Source organism: Danio aesculapii, chromosome 11, assembly GCF_903798145.1.
Source record: "Danio aesculapii chromosome 11, fDanAes4.1, whole genome shotgun sequence".
Taxonomy (NCBI): domain Eukaryota; kingdom Metazoa; phylum Chordata; class Actinopteri; order Cypriniformes; family Danionidae; genus Danio; species Danio aesculapii.
This window is the reverse complement of record NC_079445.1, coordinates 29,503,896-29,518,987: the sequence shown is the minus strand read 5'-3', so window position 1 is coordinate 29,518,987 and position 15,092 is coordinate 29,503,896.

Here is a 15,092-nt window from a genome sequence, read left to right as displayed (position 1 = left end):
TTCAATGAGAACCATATTTATATATAGACACAACAGTTCACATATTATAAGTACAATGTTAGTTTAATGAAACTTTGGTAATTTCACATTAATGTTCAAGTAAATAACTGTTTATTTGGTTACCAGTGATGATTAAGCGCACATATGTTCATTCATTCGTTCATTCATTCGTTCATTCATTCATTTACCTTCGGCTTCGTCCCTTATTTATCAGTGTCGCCACAGGGGAATGAACCACCAACTATTCCAGCATATGTTTTTATGTGGCGGATGCCCTTCCAGCTGCAACCCAGTACTGGGAAACACCCATACACTTTCACATTCACACACACTCATCCAATTTAGTTTATCCAATTCACCTATAGCGCTTGTCTTTGGACTGTGGGGGAAACCGGAGCACCCGGAGGAAACCAACGTGAACTCGGGGAGAACATGCAAACTCCACACAGAAATGCCAACTTACTCAGCTGGGACTCGAACCAGTGACCTTCTTGCTGTGAGGCAACAGTACTAACCACTAAGCCACTGTGCCATCATTCCTATAGGTGTTAAACATAATAAAGACTTTCTTTAATGATGACAAATGGTATTTATAGGTTGGTTCTAACTGATTGCAGGAAAATATACAGTATCTTTTTTCCTGAGTGGTTCTGATTCTAATTAGCCACCGGTAAACACATAACAGTTAGCCATAGTGACTTTGAATCTTGTAATTTCAGGTTATGCATTATTGGGAGACTATCAATCTTTTTCAAAATGATTTTTTATGTTTAAATCACAGGTTGCACTTCTAGTTTGGAGAACCTCCATTCAAAAGAACAGAAAGAATGGATTTTTAAATAATAAGGTTTGGCTAAAAATAATCGTTTTTTTGCATCCTTTTTTTAAAAAAACAATATTGTCACAGATTGCTTCCAGTTTAATGGAAGTTACTCCCATAACTTGCACAAAGCAGTGTTGGGCATATAAAAATGATGGGTACCTTGCAGTTTTCAAAAGCAAAATTAGAATTCTGGAATAATCAATATAAACTTATAATTAGAAATACAGTCACAATAATCTTAAATCCTTTTGATTCTAAACAGATGACAGACAACACATACCGTACGTGACTTGATTGCTGAAATATTCATGGAAATATTTATCACAGGTCAGTCTCAGACAGTTTTGAGAACCCTGATGAATGTTTCATTAAAAGATTCACAACTTGATTGCTCCATGAGCCTAGAGGGACTCCTCAGTGGAAGATATTCAGTAAAACATTTATCGTGCTTGCAGAATTGCAGACAGTTTGCTCAGTGCCAGATTCAGACTGCACACACTCTTTTTTTTGTCTGCTATGATAGTCACTGAAGTCACTGCTAGTCGTCACATGTGTAATGCCAATTAAGAGGACTTATGATTGACTTCTAGAAGCAAAAGCAAACAATGGCTATTGAATCAGTGTTTTCCCACTAATTGTTTTTGTCATCAAAAAACAAATAAACAAAAGTTGGCATAGCTCCAAAATATTTCCTCCATTGGGAATTTAATTTAATTTGACCATGTTTGGCCTTCTGTGATTCCATTGGTCACTGCTACAAATGTGATGAAGCCCTTTGTAAATTACATGAAAAATAAATATATATTCATTAATGCGTAGTAACACTGCACTTTCCACGCCATAGACTTCCATTCGTACGTATGCGAATGTGGCAGACCAGAAACGCAAGCTCGTACAACAAGTTTTGCATGTCTCTGCATTTGAAAGTTCAAGCTTGGTGAACTCTGACCTGTGAAATTGCATCACATGATTGCATGGGACCAATAGAACATCAAAACTTGATCTCTCTGGACAGAAATTTCAAATGTGGATCAATCACACTCAACTTGTTTAATCCTGCCTCTTTTCGCAGTGCCATACGACAAAATGTTGCATGCTCAAACTCTAGTGTGACCACGGATTAAATCTCTTTACGCAGTAACTACGCAAACACTAAAACTGAGAAAAATGTCTTTACTTATTTTACACCAAGCAGTCAAACATGTTGTGGGTGGTATTTCTTTCTCTGCCCTGTTTCTTCTCTTTGCATATCATCCATTCGCAAGAGCTTGCTGTCAGTTTTAGCATTCCAATTCCCATTGCCTTTTATGAATCACAACCTATGTCCAGGGGTGCCACTAAGTGCAGGTAAGTTAGGACGATTCCAATGGGACTTGGCGCAAATGCACTTGGCTCATAGGACTCCTATGCACTTAGGACCCCCCACCCTCACATGCACTTCATCCATCCAAACACCCCCCCCCACTCTTCACCTTTGTCCCCACAACAAACAAACCCCCCAACCAATCCCCCAAATCCAACCAACCTTCATCATATGCTTGGCACAGTTAGGGTTGGTATGTCCATGATGCCATTAAAGCTGCCAACCTCGAATATTATTTAATACAGTCTAAAACAGATAGCAGTGCGCCTGCCTTTGGGTCGTACCAATTGGTAGTGCCAAAATCAGACTAAAACCATGTAACATATTAAAATGAACATAATGCATCCTAAAATTGCCATTATAGCTGGCTTGGACCAATTTCCTACTGTACATATGGATGTCTTTGGGAAAAATACTACATAAAGTACAGTATGCACTGAAGGCAGAAACACACTAATGGCAAATTATGCACTGTAGTTGATCTGGTTTGTTGGTCAGGCAATTAGAGATAAAAGGCTCTCTGGATGTATAAAAGATACCAGAACATCTTCCAGTGATGTTAAAATGGTAGGAATAGAGGTAATGACTTTTAAACAGCCCTTAACTAAAGACTACAGAAGCACTGCCTACAAGCAAATAATTGTTTTGGAGAGAGAGAAAAAAGGGATGAGTCAGGGATGCTTCTGCAAACATTCCTGCACATGTTTATCTACTTGCTGAAGTGTGCACAAGGGGGCCAGAGGAGAAACAAAACCGGGAACTAGGTGGGTAGATACTTGTCCCAGTGTTAATTTGGCTTCTCCCTGTGCACACTTTCGATTAATCCAATTTAAAGGCTTATATGGAATTGACTTCAGCTAATCCAAATTCCATCCACATGCCTGCATAGATACAGCATGATTCATGCCACTGATGCACTCTCTCCCATGATGAGCTCACCCAGACTCTGGCCACATCCTATGAATACTGATGTCCCTCAAAAACACACACACACACTTATACAATCCCAATCAACAGTGACCCTGGAGGATATTTTAATGAATAGAGGAGACTGATTCCCTCGTGGTGCCCTGATGTTATATGATCCTGACGTATGGCTTCGCTAAATTAAAAGGAACGCTGGAGTTCATTAATCTGACCATCTGAAACGGTGTTTGCGCATCCACCTCATGGCACACAGACTGTACAATTTATCTGGACTTTGCATCTGCAGTCTCTCAGGCTGTGGAAAACATCTCACTAGTAGTCAATATTGGTTAGACGTGATGGACTATTTGTGTTGCACCTACAAATTTAATTGCGCAAAGTGGCCATTAGATACATTTCCGTCTGGATCTTACCAATCCGTGTTGGATTTCACACAGCGAAAGGAAATGTACATTAGATGCCCGCACTTTTCAGCATGGATACTCAGTGATTGAATTAAAGAGATCATTTATCCAGAAGTCCAAATCTGCTGTCTCACCATCAATTTGTGTGTGAATTTCTTTCCTCAAACAGCAAGTCTTTGAATCTACCAGCTGAGGTTTTCCATCTAATTTTTTTGAAAATACCTGAGAGATGTTTACTTCGTTACTTTTAGGGCTTTATGATATTGGAAAAAGCTGACATTGCAATATTTTGTTTTGCCGTGATATATATTGTGATGGGTGGCACGGTGGCTCAATGGTTAGCTCTGTTGGCTCACATCAAGAAGGTTGCTGGTTCAAGTCCTGGCTGGTCTAGTTGGCATTTTTCTGTGGAGTTTGCATATTCTCCCTGTGTTCGCGTGGGTTTCCTATTGGTTCTCCAGTTTCCCCACAGTCCAAAAGCATGCGCTATAGACCATTTTGAGGGAAGTAAAGAAAAACAATGGTCCCGCCGTATTTCCTGTTTTACATTTTTAATTTTTAAATCTTCCAAGAATTCAAAATGAGTCACATACTGATAAATAATGTTATGATAGCTGCTATAACAAGAAGTTTGATTTTAATTGGCTCTTGTTACAGTTATGAAAAAATTTTATAAAAAGCAATAAATGTTCACGAGCCAATGTCATAACCACATTGAAATGGTCTATAGGTGAATTGAATGAACTAAATTGGCCCTAGTGTATGAGTGTGTTTGAGTATGTGAAAGTGTATGGGGGTTTCCCAGTTATGGGTTGCAGCTGGAAGGGCATCCACTGCATAAAAATGTATGCTGGAATAGTTGGCGGTTCATTCCGCTGTGGCAACCCCTAATAAATAAGGGACTAAGCCAAGGGAAACTGAATGCATATACTGTGATATGAATATATCTTCACCAGATGATTTGAATGGATCTATTTGGAAAGATTTGATCCATTTTAATAAACTGGGATGATCAAGTCTTTTTTATGCAGTGCATTAAATTACAAGCATAAATAAATGACGAGTTCGGATGCAAAAACCTTTAACTACCATCCGAAATTTCCATCAAAAATGAACCTTTTTCTCAGCCTCATTTGTTTGTTGCCATGTCTTTGCCATAAAAGTGACATTAGTGAACCTACACACAAATGCCTGATAAAAATTACAAATTTTAGAAGAAAATTTCAGATGGCATGTAGAGGTTTTTGCATGTGAACTCTTCAAATAAATAAACAGACAGTGCTTTATGGTTTTCTGGTGAGTCTAACAGCAGTCAAGTACAGAAACTAAACAGTCATGTAAAATAAGATGGTCTTCATTGTATAGACAATAAAAAAAAACAATAATATTTAATAATATCATTATCATCCCGCAAGTTTGAATCTTTAATGAATAATCTAATCCTGCGATGTGACTATAGCAGATACGCATATTGTGATATCAATGCTCAAACAATATATTGTTCATCTCTACTTTACTACTTTATTGCTTTTTTTAGATATCTCTCCTTATGTTGGGGATTTTTTTTTGTTTTGTTTGCTACATTAAAATGCGTAATGTACTTTTTTCTTGTTCTTCATTATTTTGAATTGGAAAATAATTTCCACTCACTCCAAGATGCAAAAGCTCTGTCAGATTCATGAACAAGCTGATTCTTTTCAGTCAATCTGTTAATTTGGTTTGCGAATCGCACTGAATGATTCATTTGGGAAATGGACTGATTTGTTTGCATCTGTTGATGAGTCACCAACTCACTAACACAAATGATCCAGTTTCACCCGAATCTCTATTTAATGATTCACTGAATTTACAAGTATGAGTAAGAACAGAAGATTGCAAGTTCCTAATGGAAAATTAGCATTTATAATTGTAAATGAAAGTCATATTCGGGTCACGACCATCAGTTGTTTGTTAACTAAATCTGCTGTTGAGCTCTTTAAAAGGATAGTTCCCTCAAAAATTAAAAGTCATCAATTACTCAACAATTACATGGTTAATACAAAGGAAGATAATCAGAAGAAAGCTGAAAACATGTAGCCATTGACTTCCATAGTAAGAAAAATCAACAAATACTATGTAAGTGGCTCCGGTTACTAAAGTAACCCTAGTTCCCCGAGGGGGGCAACGGAAATGCTATGTGGAAAACTTGCACTATGGGGATTTCGTTCAGAAAGCCAATTGTCTGAAAAAGTATGTAAACGGGCCAATGAAATGCCAATGAGTTGGCAGCGTCAGCTTGTGCAGCTGATGCTCGTTGGAATCAATTTGGCAATATAAGCACAGCGAGAGCAAGGCTAAGGCATCCTTTTTTAGCTAAAGAGACTTTCACCTCAACAGCCTTAGCAATCATTGTGGCGAAGGAACATAGATTTCTGTTCCCCCCCTCCGGGAACGAGGGTTACTTTAGTAACTGGAGCTTTAGTAAACCGGAACTTCAATGCTATGTGAAAAACTTTCACTTTGGGTGAATGTCTGGAAAATGCCATAATGATTGAACCTTACACCTGCCCCCGATGAGAGGTTTGCCAGGTACAAGAGAGCGTGAGCGCACCTGCATCACCAGAGGCGCGGTCTTCCAACGTGTTCCCTGGCCCTTACTTATCCCACTTCAACAGAAGATTTACGGATTTATATATATTTTTCGGGAGCTGCAAGCATCTAAGAATTTAGTACATTGGGAAAGCGTGCAGTCTCGATTGAGAGGATGCTGCGGAGGCCACCTTCTACCCAAGTGGGGAGATATGGTGGCAAAAAATATAAGATGGTTAGCGGTGAGGGAAGGCACAGGTCCACCTGTGAGGGGGGACTGCACCGTGGCTGAATAAGCATATGGAATTGCCTAGTGGGGATTGCGCATAGCAGACACCTAAACCCAAAACGCGAGCTGACCAGCATGCAGACATACAACGTAACGGGCCAGCATGTGACTCCCCTGCTGAGTAAATGCTGGGGGCCTCGGAATCTCTGCAGGGCTTGCCTAAGCAGGGAACTTTACTGACAGAGTGAATAAACGCACGTATCTCCATGTTAGGGAGAATGGCTCAGCAAGCATGTTACAACACCTTAACCAAGTTTTTTCCTCAATCACCAAGGGTTACCTAAAACCCTTGAGGAAACCGGCTCCACTCGCAAATTCTAAAACCTTGCAAATGTATTAGGTGTCCCCAGCCTGCAGGTCTACAGATGTCTGTTAGAGAGGCGCTGCGTGCACGCGCCCAAGAGGATGCGATGCTCCGAGTGGAGTGCGCACAAACTCCTGGGGGACACGGCTCGCCCTGGCTTAGGTAAGCTAGGGAGATGGCATTCACTATTCAGTGGGCCAACCTCTGTTTAGAAACGGCACTTCCCTTTCTGCCGACCACCATAACAGACCAAGAGCAAAAGCACGAACTGCTCAAAAAGCACAAAATTCGCAAAGCGCAAACTGAACAAAGTAATGAAAGGGCTGGGTCTGCCTCCTCCAGGGGCAGCGCTTGCAGGCTCGCTACCTGGTCCTTAAACGGTGTGGTAGGAACCTTGGGCACATATCCAGGCTGGAATCTCAGGACAATGTGAGAGTAGGCCGGCTCGAATTCCAGGCACGAGTCACTGACCGATAATGCCTCCAGGACCCTCTTAATTGATGCCAACACGGCCAGCAGAGCTTTCTTCAGGGCCAGAAATCTTAAAGATATGGAGTTGAGAGGTTCAAAGGGATCTGTACGCAGGCTCGTGAGAACAAGGGCGAGATTCCAAGGGGGCATGAGAGTGGGGCGGGGTGGTTTAATTCGCCTAGCACCTCTGAGGAACCAGATGATGAGGTAATGCCTTGCCACGGTGCTGCCAGCCACCGCATTATGGTGAGCGGAGATGGCAGCCACGTAGACCTTGAGTGTGGAGGGCGACGGAAAGAAGGAAAAGAAAAGGAGAGGAAAGAAGGCACAATGCTGATCTGGCAAGTTCGGGGGTCTTCTCTGCGAGAGACACACCATTCAGTGAATAGACTCCACTTCAGGGCATAGGCGCGCCTCATTGAGGGGGCTCTAGCCTGAGTGGTGGTATTAGCCACCGCAGTTAATAGGTTACCTAAGTCCTCCTCGCGTCTAAGGACCACATGTGAAGGTTCCAAAGATCTGGGTGAGGGTGCCAGAGGGTGCCCTGTCCCTGAGAGAGTAGGCCCTCTCTCAAAGGGACCTGCCAGGGGAGGGCCGTCGCGAGGAGGGAGGGTTCTGACATCCTGGTCCAGTTGGGCCAGAGAGCAACTAGCAAGACCTGCTCCCCGTCCTCCCTGACCTTGCACAGTAACTGCGCGAGCAGGCTCACTGGGGGAAGCGCATATTTGCGCATGCCCCGAGACCAGCAGTCCATTCTCCAGGACGTAAAGGCTGCCGTGAGTGTGTCGGCTGCACGGTTGAGCTCGCCTGGAATGTGAATGGCGCGCAGCAATTTCAGCCACGTATGACTCCAGAGGAGCAGATGGCGGGCGAGCTGAGACATGCGGCGAGAGCGAATATCCCCCATACAGTTGATATACGCCACAGCTGCCATGCTGTCCGACCTGACCAGCACGTGTTGTCGCTCCAGCCCCGGTAAAAAACGGCGGAGAGCAAGGAACACTGCCAACAACACTAGGTGATTGATATGCCAATGCAACTGGGTTCTCTTCCACAGGCCCGCAGCTGCATTCCCGCAACACACGCCCCCCCCCCCCAGCAACACCAGCCCCTCTTGGAAGCATCTGTCGAAACGACAACATGTCTGGAAGCCTGTCCTAGAGGCACTCCAGCCTGTAAAAACAAAGGGTCGTTCCAAGGGCTGAGGAATCGGCGACACAGCACACTGACGGTGACCCGGTGTGTGTCCGTGTTCCATGCACGTCTGGGGACTCGATCATAAAACCAGTTCTGAAGTGGTCTCATATGGAGTAATCCGAGTGGCCTGACAGTGGCTGCGGATGCCATATGCACCAGGAGCCTCTGAAAGGATTTCAGTGGGACCACTATTTTGCTGTTGATCTGTCTCAGACAATTCAGCATTACCTCACAAGTTTTCCAGAGAGGCACGCTGTCATGGTGACCGAGTCCAGCTCCAACCCGAGAAAAGAAATCCTCTGCACGGGGGCGAGTTTGCTCTTTTCTCAGTTGACCTGAAGCCCCAACAGGTGGAGGTGTTGGAGCATCTTGTCTCTGTGCATAATCAATTGCACCCGAGAGTGGAAAAATCAGCCAGTCGTCAAGATAATTGAGCATGCGGATGCAGAAAGGGCGCTAGGGTATCCTCGCGAGCTAGGTGAAGACCCATGGAGACAGAGAGAGCCTAAAGGACTTTGTACTGTGAAGCTCGACCCTCGAACGCAAACTTCAGGAACTGACGGTGACGTGGAAGAATGGAGACATGGGAGTATGCGTCCTTCAGGTTTATCGCTGCAAACCAATCCCGAGGATGAACACATCAGAGGATGCGTTTCTGCGTGAGCTTTCTGAACGGCAGCTTGTGCAGACAGCGGTTCAAAACGCGCAGATCTAGGATTGGCCATGACCCATCGCTCCTTTTAGGAGTAAAACCTGCTCTCCATCTCAGCTGGAGGGGCCGGCTCAATTGCATCCTTTGCCAGGAGGACAGCAATCTTCTCTCGCAAGATATCAGTGGTGGACATCTGAGTCTCAGTGTCATCAAGTGAGAGGGCGGCCAACTGAGGACGGAGCGCTTCTCTCACTCGAAGCTTGGATGGAGCGAGAGGTTCGCAAGCCCGACCATAACCCTCTAACCATAAACTCCCACCTAACCATAAATTTGCCCGAGTGCCCTGCCGCAGAGCGGGGACAACTGGGGTGGGTGGCCCTTTTGCACGAGCGAGCCGCGATCTTAACTGCGCAAATGGCATGCACTGCCTGCGAGCACCGCATTAACATGCTGGACCCCCAAACATGAAACTCAGCAGTGCTCGTGCCCATCATCCGAGGACAGGAAACCACCGCATCCAGAAACGCACAGTCAGAACAACGTCTTAAAAAAGACGTGCTGCATGACTGTGTTGCTCTTTTAGGAAATTCGCAACAATACAAACCTCTCTGGAGGACTGGACCCAAAGAACGCCAGGCAAGGGAGAAACTCAGCTCGACCGTCTGCTGCTGCGTGTCACATACTCTGGACAGGGAGAGTGCTCTTACTCTTCACTCTCTGGAAAATTTCCCAGCTCAGAAGGCTGTTGAAGTCTCTGAAGCGAAAAGGATGCTTCAGCCTTGCTCTCGCTATGCTTAAATTGCCAAATTGATTGCAACGAGCATCAGCTGCGCAAGCTGACGCTGCCAACTCATGGGATTTCATTGGCCCATTTACATACTCTTTCAAACGATTGGCTTTCTGAACAAAATCCCCATAATGGAAGTTTTCCACTTAGCATTGAAGTTCCCCTCCCGAAGGGGAACTGGTCACAGGTTTCCAACTTTTTAAAAAATATTTATTTTTGTGTTTAATTGAGACACAATCATTAAGATTAAAGTAAAGGGTGAGTGAATGAGACAGCATTTTAACAAAAGTCCACTGTATATGAAATGACTAAATGTGGACATACTGTATTGTTAATACTGCAATACAGTAAAAAAATCTAACTATTTTATATGTTCAAGTTAAATTTGAAACAGGTCCTTGCATTAGTAAAGTCAGACATAACTAATTCATTGAAAAGATCTCATTCAAGATGGTTTATAGACCTCAATTATGGGGATTTTGTGCTGTTTTGTGCCCTTTTGACAGTTTAAAAGCTAGTTTCTACTTGTATTTTAATAAAAATCAAAAAAGAACACTGTGTATGTTAAAATATAATAAAAAAAATAAAATAAATATTTGGCTCGAATGACCCAATTTTCAGATGAAGATTGCCTTTAACATGACGGAGGAAAGTGAAGATGTGGGTTTTGGATCAATGACTGAAATGACCGTTATTGTTCTGAAAGGTTACAGGGATCAATACACAGTTATTCAAATGTTAAATGATGATAATGATTGTATTCCATGCAGTTTCTATTTTGTCAAGGAATTAATTTTTTCGATGTCCAGGGGGCTTATCATCAGATTTGCAGTTAATGGAGTAAAAGGGGAAACCCTATTTTCTTTCCGTTACTGTCACTATAGTATCACCCTCATCTGTGAGCTGTGTTGATCATTGCATTGTAGAGCTGTCCGTTATGATGATAAATATTGTATGGGCAAAAACAAAAAGTCTATCATTTAGGTAATCTATACGTCACAAAATAGAAAATATGTTTTTTCATAATTTGTATGAGTGCAATATTAGATGTCATTATGCAGACAGAAACATAAAAAAATAGCATCATGGGAAAGTTCAAAGAACAATGCTTACATTTTGCATTTTATTTAAGCCATATCTTTTATTTTTACATTGGACCTGTAATCATTAGTTTTTAAAAAGTGTTTTAAATATTATTCATATTGATTTTAAATTTTCATCAGCCCTGGAGTTCTAGATAAAGTGAGAAATATGATCACATATGATTCAGAAGATGTCTGAGTATATGTTTTACAATATAAAAAAACAGTTCTTCACATGTGGCCAATAAACTATTGATTGATTTAATTTACCGAAATGGTGTTATATTGTGAGTGCTCAGCAGATCTTCCATTTAAATTTATATTTTCTATAATATGCTTTACAATATTACAATAATTTACAATAACAGTACTGAAGCCAAATCTGGGGCTAATCTAACAAATCATTTATGATAAAGGTCCAAAATTTAGTAGCAAAAATTGTAATGTTATGGAAAATATATATAAAAAAAGTCTTATTTGTTTTATTTCGGCTAGAATAAAAGTAGTTTTTAATTTTTAAAAAACCATTTAAGGTCAAAATTAATAGCCCCTTTAAGCAATTTTTTTTTCCGATTTACAGAACAAACAGTCATAGTAACTTTCCTAGTTACCCTATCCTGCCTAATTAACCTAGTTAAGCCTTTAAATGTCACTTTAAGCTGTATAGAACTGTATTGAAAAATATCTAGTTAAATATTATTTACTGTCATCATGGCAAAGATTAAATAAATCAGTTAATGAAGATGAGGTATTAAAACTATTATGTTTAAAAATGTGTTGAAAAAATATTCTCTCTGTTAAACAGAAATTGAGGAAAATAAACGGGGGCTAATAATTCAGGGGGCTAATAATTCTGAATTTAACTGTATATAAAAATGGTGGAGTTTTGTAGTTTTTAATTTTTTTGAATTTCATGAATTTAAACATGATCTTTCTATTTCTAAAGTTTAGTGACTAAAATATAATTTTAATAAATATATCTGTTTAAGTTCAAATGAACGCAAATAGAGAAATGAACAGACAATAAATAATATGCGGCTCACTTTGCGTGCGGATATGCCCATTTATTTAATTTCATAACCGTCACTAATAGCTATGCAAAAGGGAACCTATTTTGAGTGTTATGAGTGTTTTGCATGTGGTGGCAGTTGATCAAATACTTATAACTTAGTCTATAATAAATAATAACTATTAATAAAGCAAAGTTATAATGCAGTCAGGTGATGTGCATCGGGCACGATAATCTTATCTTATAATAATATCTTGTAGTGTGTGCTGTGCCGCGGTTTCCATATGTTGTAGTGTACGCACGTTTAAGATTTGAGGTAATAAAATCATCAAAGACTCTCCTCATGTGTGCGCTGCAACCAGATTTTATTATCGATTAGGATTTTAAAACTCATATAGTCTGAAGTCTATGGTTTGAAATGCCATCTTGCGTTCAAAATCTGCAGACGCATTTACCTTGGCGATGGCAAGCACGGCGGCAGAGGGAACATATATAGAAGTGTTAACATCTTTATTCCCTATATTCACTGAGAAATGGATAAAAGAATTGGGTGTACTCGTTTATACTCGGCACAGGTTATGAAATGACTTGTATTTTGATAAACGATTTTTGTTAAATCGCCCAGCCCTATCACATTGCTGTTTTCAGTACTTAAAAGTAAAAACAGATGAAAAAATTAAAAGAAATTGACCGTGGTCCCTCATTTTATACCTTTTCATTATAAAGGGTAAAAAAAAAGATAGCTGATCATTTCTCAACACCGTTTTTAACAGAAGCAGACTTCCAGTTGACTTTGTTGCCTAAATTAATGAGGCTTGTAATTAACTGAACTGAAGCTGTGCTCTGTTAATAGATAACTTTGGCCCTCTTTATTTGCCTCAGATTAATAACTGAATCTGATCTGATGTGTCTCAGACCCCGTGTTTTTCCTCTTGTAGGTCATTGCTTCATGGGACGCTAGTCATGTCACCCTCAGTAGAAAAACAACCACACAAGGACATCAAAACATGCAAAACACAAGGAGGCCCATAAATCCTGCTGAAAGCTGGGAACATTTCCATTCTCCTGGACCGCACTTGCTCGAATGTTGCAGGAATCCAGTAAGTATGCAAATTTAAAGGATTAATAATTTACCAAAAATGAAAACGGTCATAATTTACTCTCCCTCAAAAACATAAAGCTTTAGCAAAAGCAGATTAGCAATTAGTGTCAACACATCACACATACATTGTGCTTCACCCATTAATGTGTCGGAATCTGCATGTAAATTATGATATTTAATGAATCAAGACCTGTTCCTATGGTAACTCATTAGCCCTTTGTGTTTATATATAGGCCTTCTGTTTCCTTTGTAACTTTGTCAGATGTAGATTGTGCTGAGCGGCTATTTGTTTCCGTTGTCTCCTCATGTCTGGTTCTAGTGTTTGTTGTGATACTCTTATTAAATTTCCTACAATTAGATGTTCGCCGCAGCCAGCCTTCTACAAATTTCAGCAAATGCTACACACACAATGAAGTCAGATTGATTCATAATATTAAAAGAAGTAAAAAGGTAAAACGGAAAGTGAAAAGGGCACAATAATGTTGTTTTCTGCACATGGAAAGCTGGTTGAGCTATCCATCCGTCCGTCCGTCTGTCCGTCAATCCATCCATCCATCCATCCATCCATCCATCCATCCATCCATCCATCCATCCATCCATCCATGCATCCATCTGTTATTATTTATTTCCGTCTGTCCGTCCGTCATTCCATCCATCCATCCATCCATCCATCCATCCATCCATCCATCCATCCATCTGTCATTATTTAATTCCATCCATCCATCCATCCATCCATCCGACCGTCATTATTTCCATCCATCCATCAATCCATCCATCCATCCATCCATCCATCCATCCATCCATCCATCCATCTATATGTCATTATTTAATTCTGTCCATCCGTCCGTCATTATTTCATTCCATCCATCCATTCGTCCATTCATCCATCATTGTTTTCTGTACATGGAAAGGTGGTTGAGCTGTCCGTCCGTCCATCATTATTTCCATCCATCCATCCGTCCATCCATCTATCTGTCATTATTTAATTCCGTCCGTCCGTCATTATTTCCATCCATCCATCCATCCATCATTATTTCATTCTATCCATCCTATCCATCCGTCATTATTTCATTCTATCCATCTATCGATATATCCATCCATCCATCCAGAACCCAATCTTGTTTCCTAGGATTGGATTGTGGCTGGAAGGACATCCGCTGCATAAAACATATGCTGGAATAGTTGGAGGTTTATTCCGTTGTGGCTGTAACTGACAGAAGTCTTGTCTTCGACTTTTATTTGTTCATATGGAAAAGTGGAAGAAGGTAGATTTTTTTTTTTTTTTTTTTTTCAATGAATCATATGTTGAACTGCATCCCAATCATCACAAATACTGAAAGCAAAGAAGGTCAAGGTGCTCCGGGAGTGGCCTGCCCAGTCACCAGACATGCACATTATTGACCATGTCTAGGGTAAGATGGAGGACGCATTGAAGATGAATCCAAAGAATCTTGATGAACACCTGTCCAGCAAGATACTTTATTTGCCAATTCAGTTGACTTTATTAATAAGTGTAGTTTTTTGAGTTATTGCAGAGATGTATGGATATAGTCGTCCAAGCTCATGGGAGTCATAGTAAAGTCAGACCTTACTGTCCTAATTAAATAATAAAAAATCAAGACATGATCACATTTTATTTTGGTAAAATAAGCATAATCTAGAGACCTTTGCCTTTTATATAAGCCACTTCTGATACTAAATGATCAGTTAGAAGTCAATTTATTATTTGTTGGTCCTAAAACTTGGATAGGCAACAAGTCTTTTGTCTATTGTTATTTTGTCTATTATTGTTGTTATTATTATTATTATTTTGTTATTATTATTATTATTATTATTATTACTAATTTTAGATAATTCTATGAAGCATTTTATGATTTTTGGTTAATTTAACCATTGTATGTAAATTACATTGACATTAGCATTGACAGTCTGTGTCCAAACAAGCTACATTGTATCAATGAATAATTACAAACACTCATATGATCATTTTTCATAATAAGGTTTCTGAGAAGAAGCCTCACATTCTTTCATAACACCACTCTGAACATCCTGTGCACATTCATATTCGAGTTGTAAATCTAAAATAAAACCTAAAGCAACGTGCATGCAGCCCT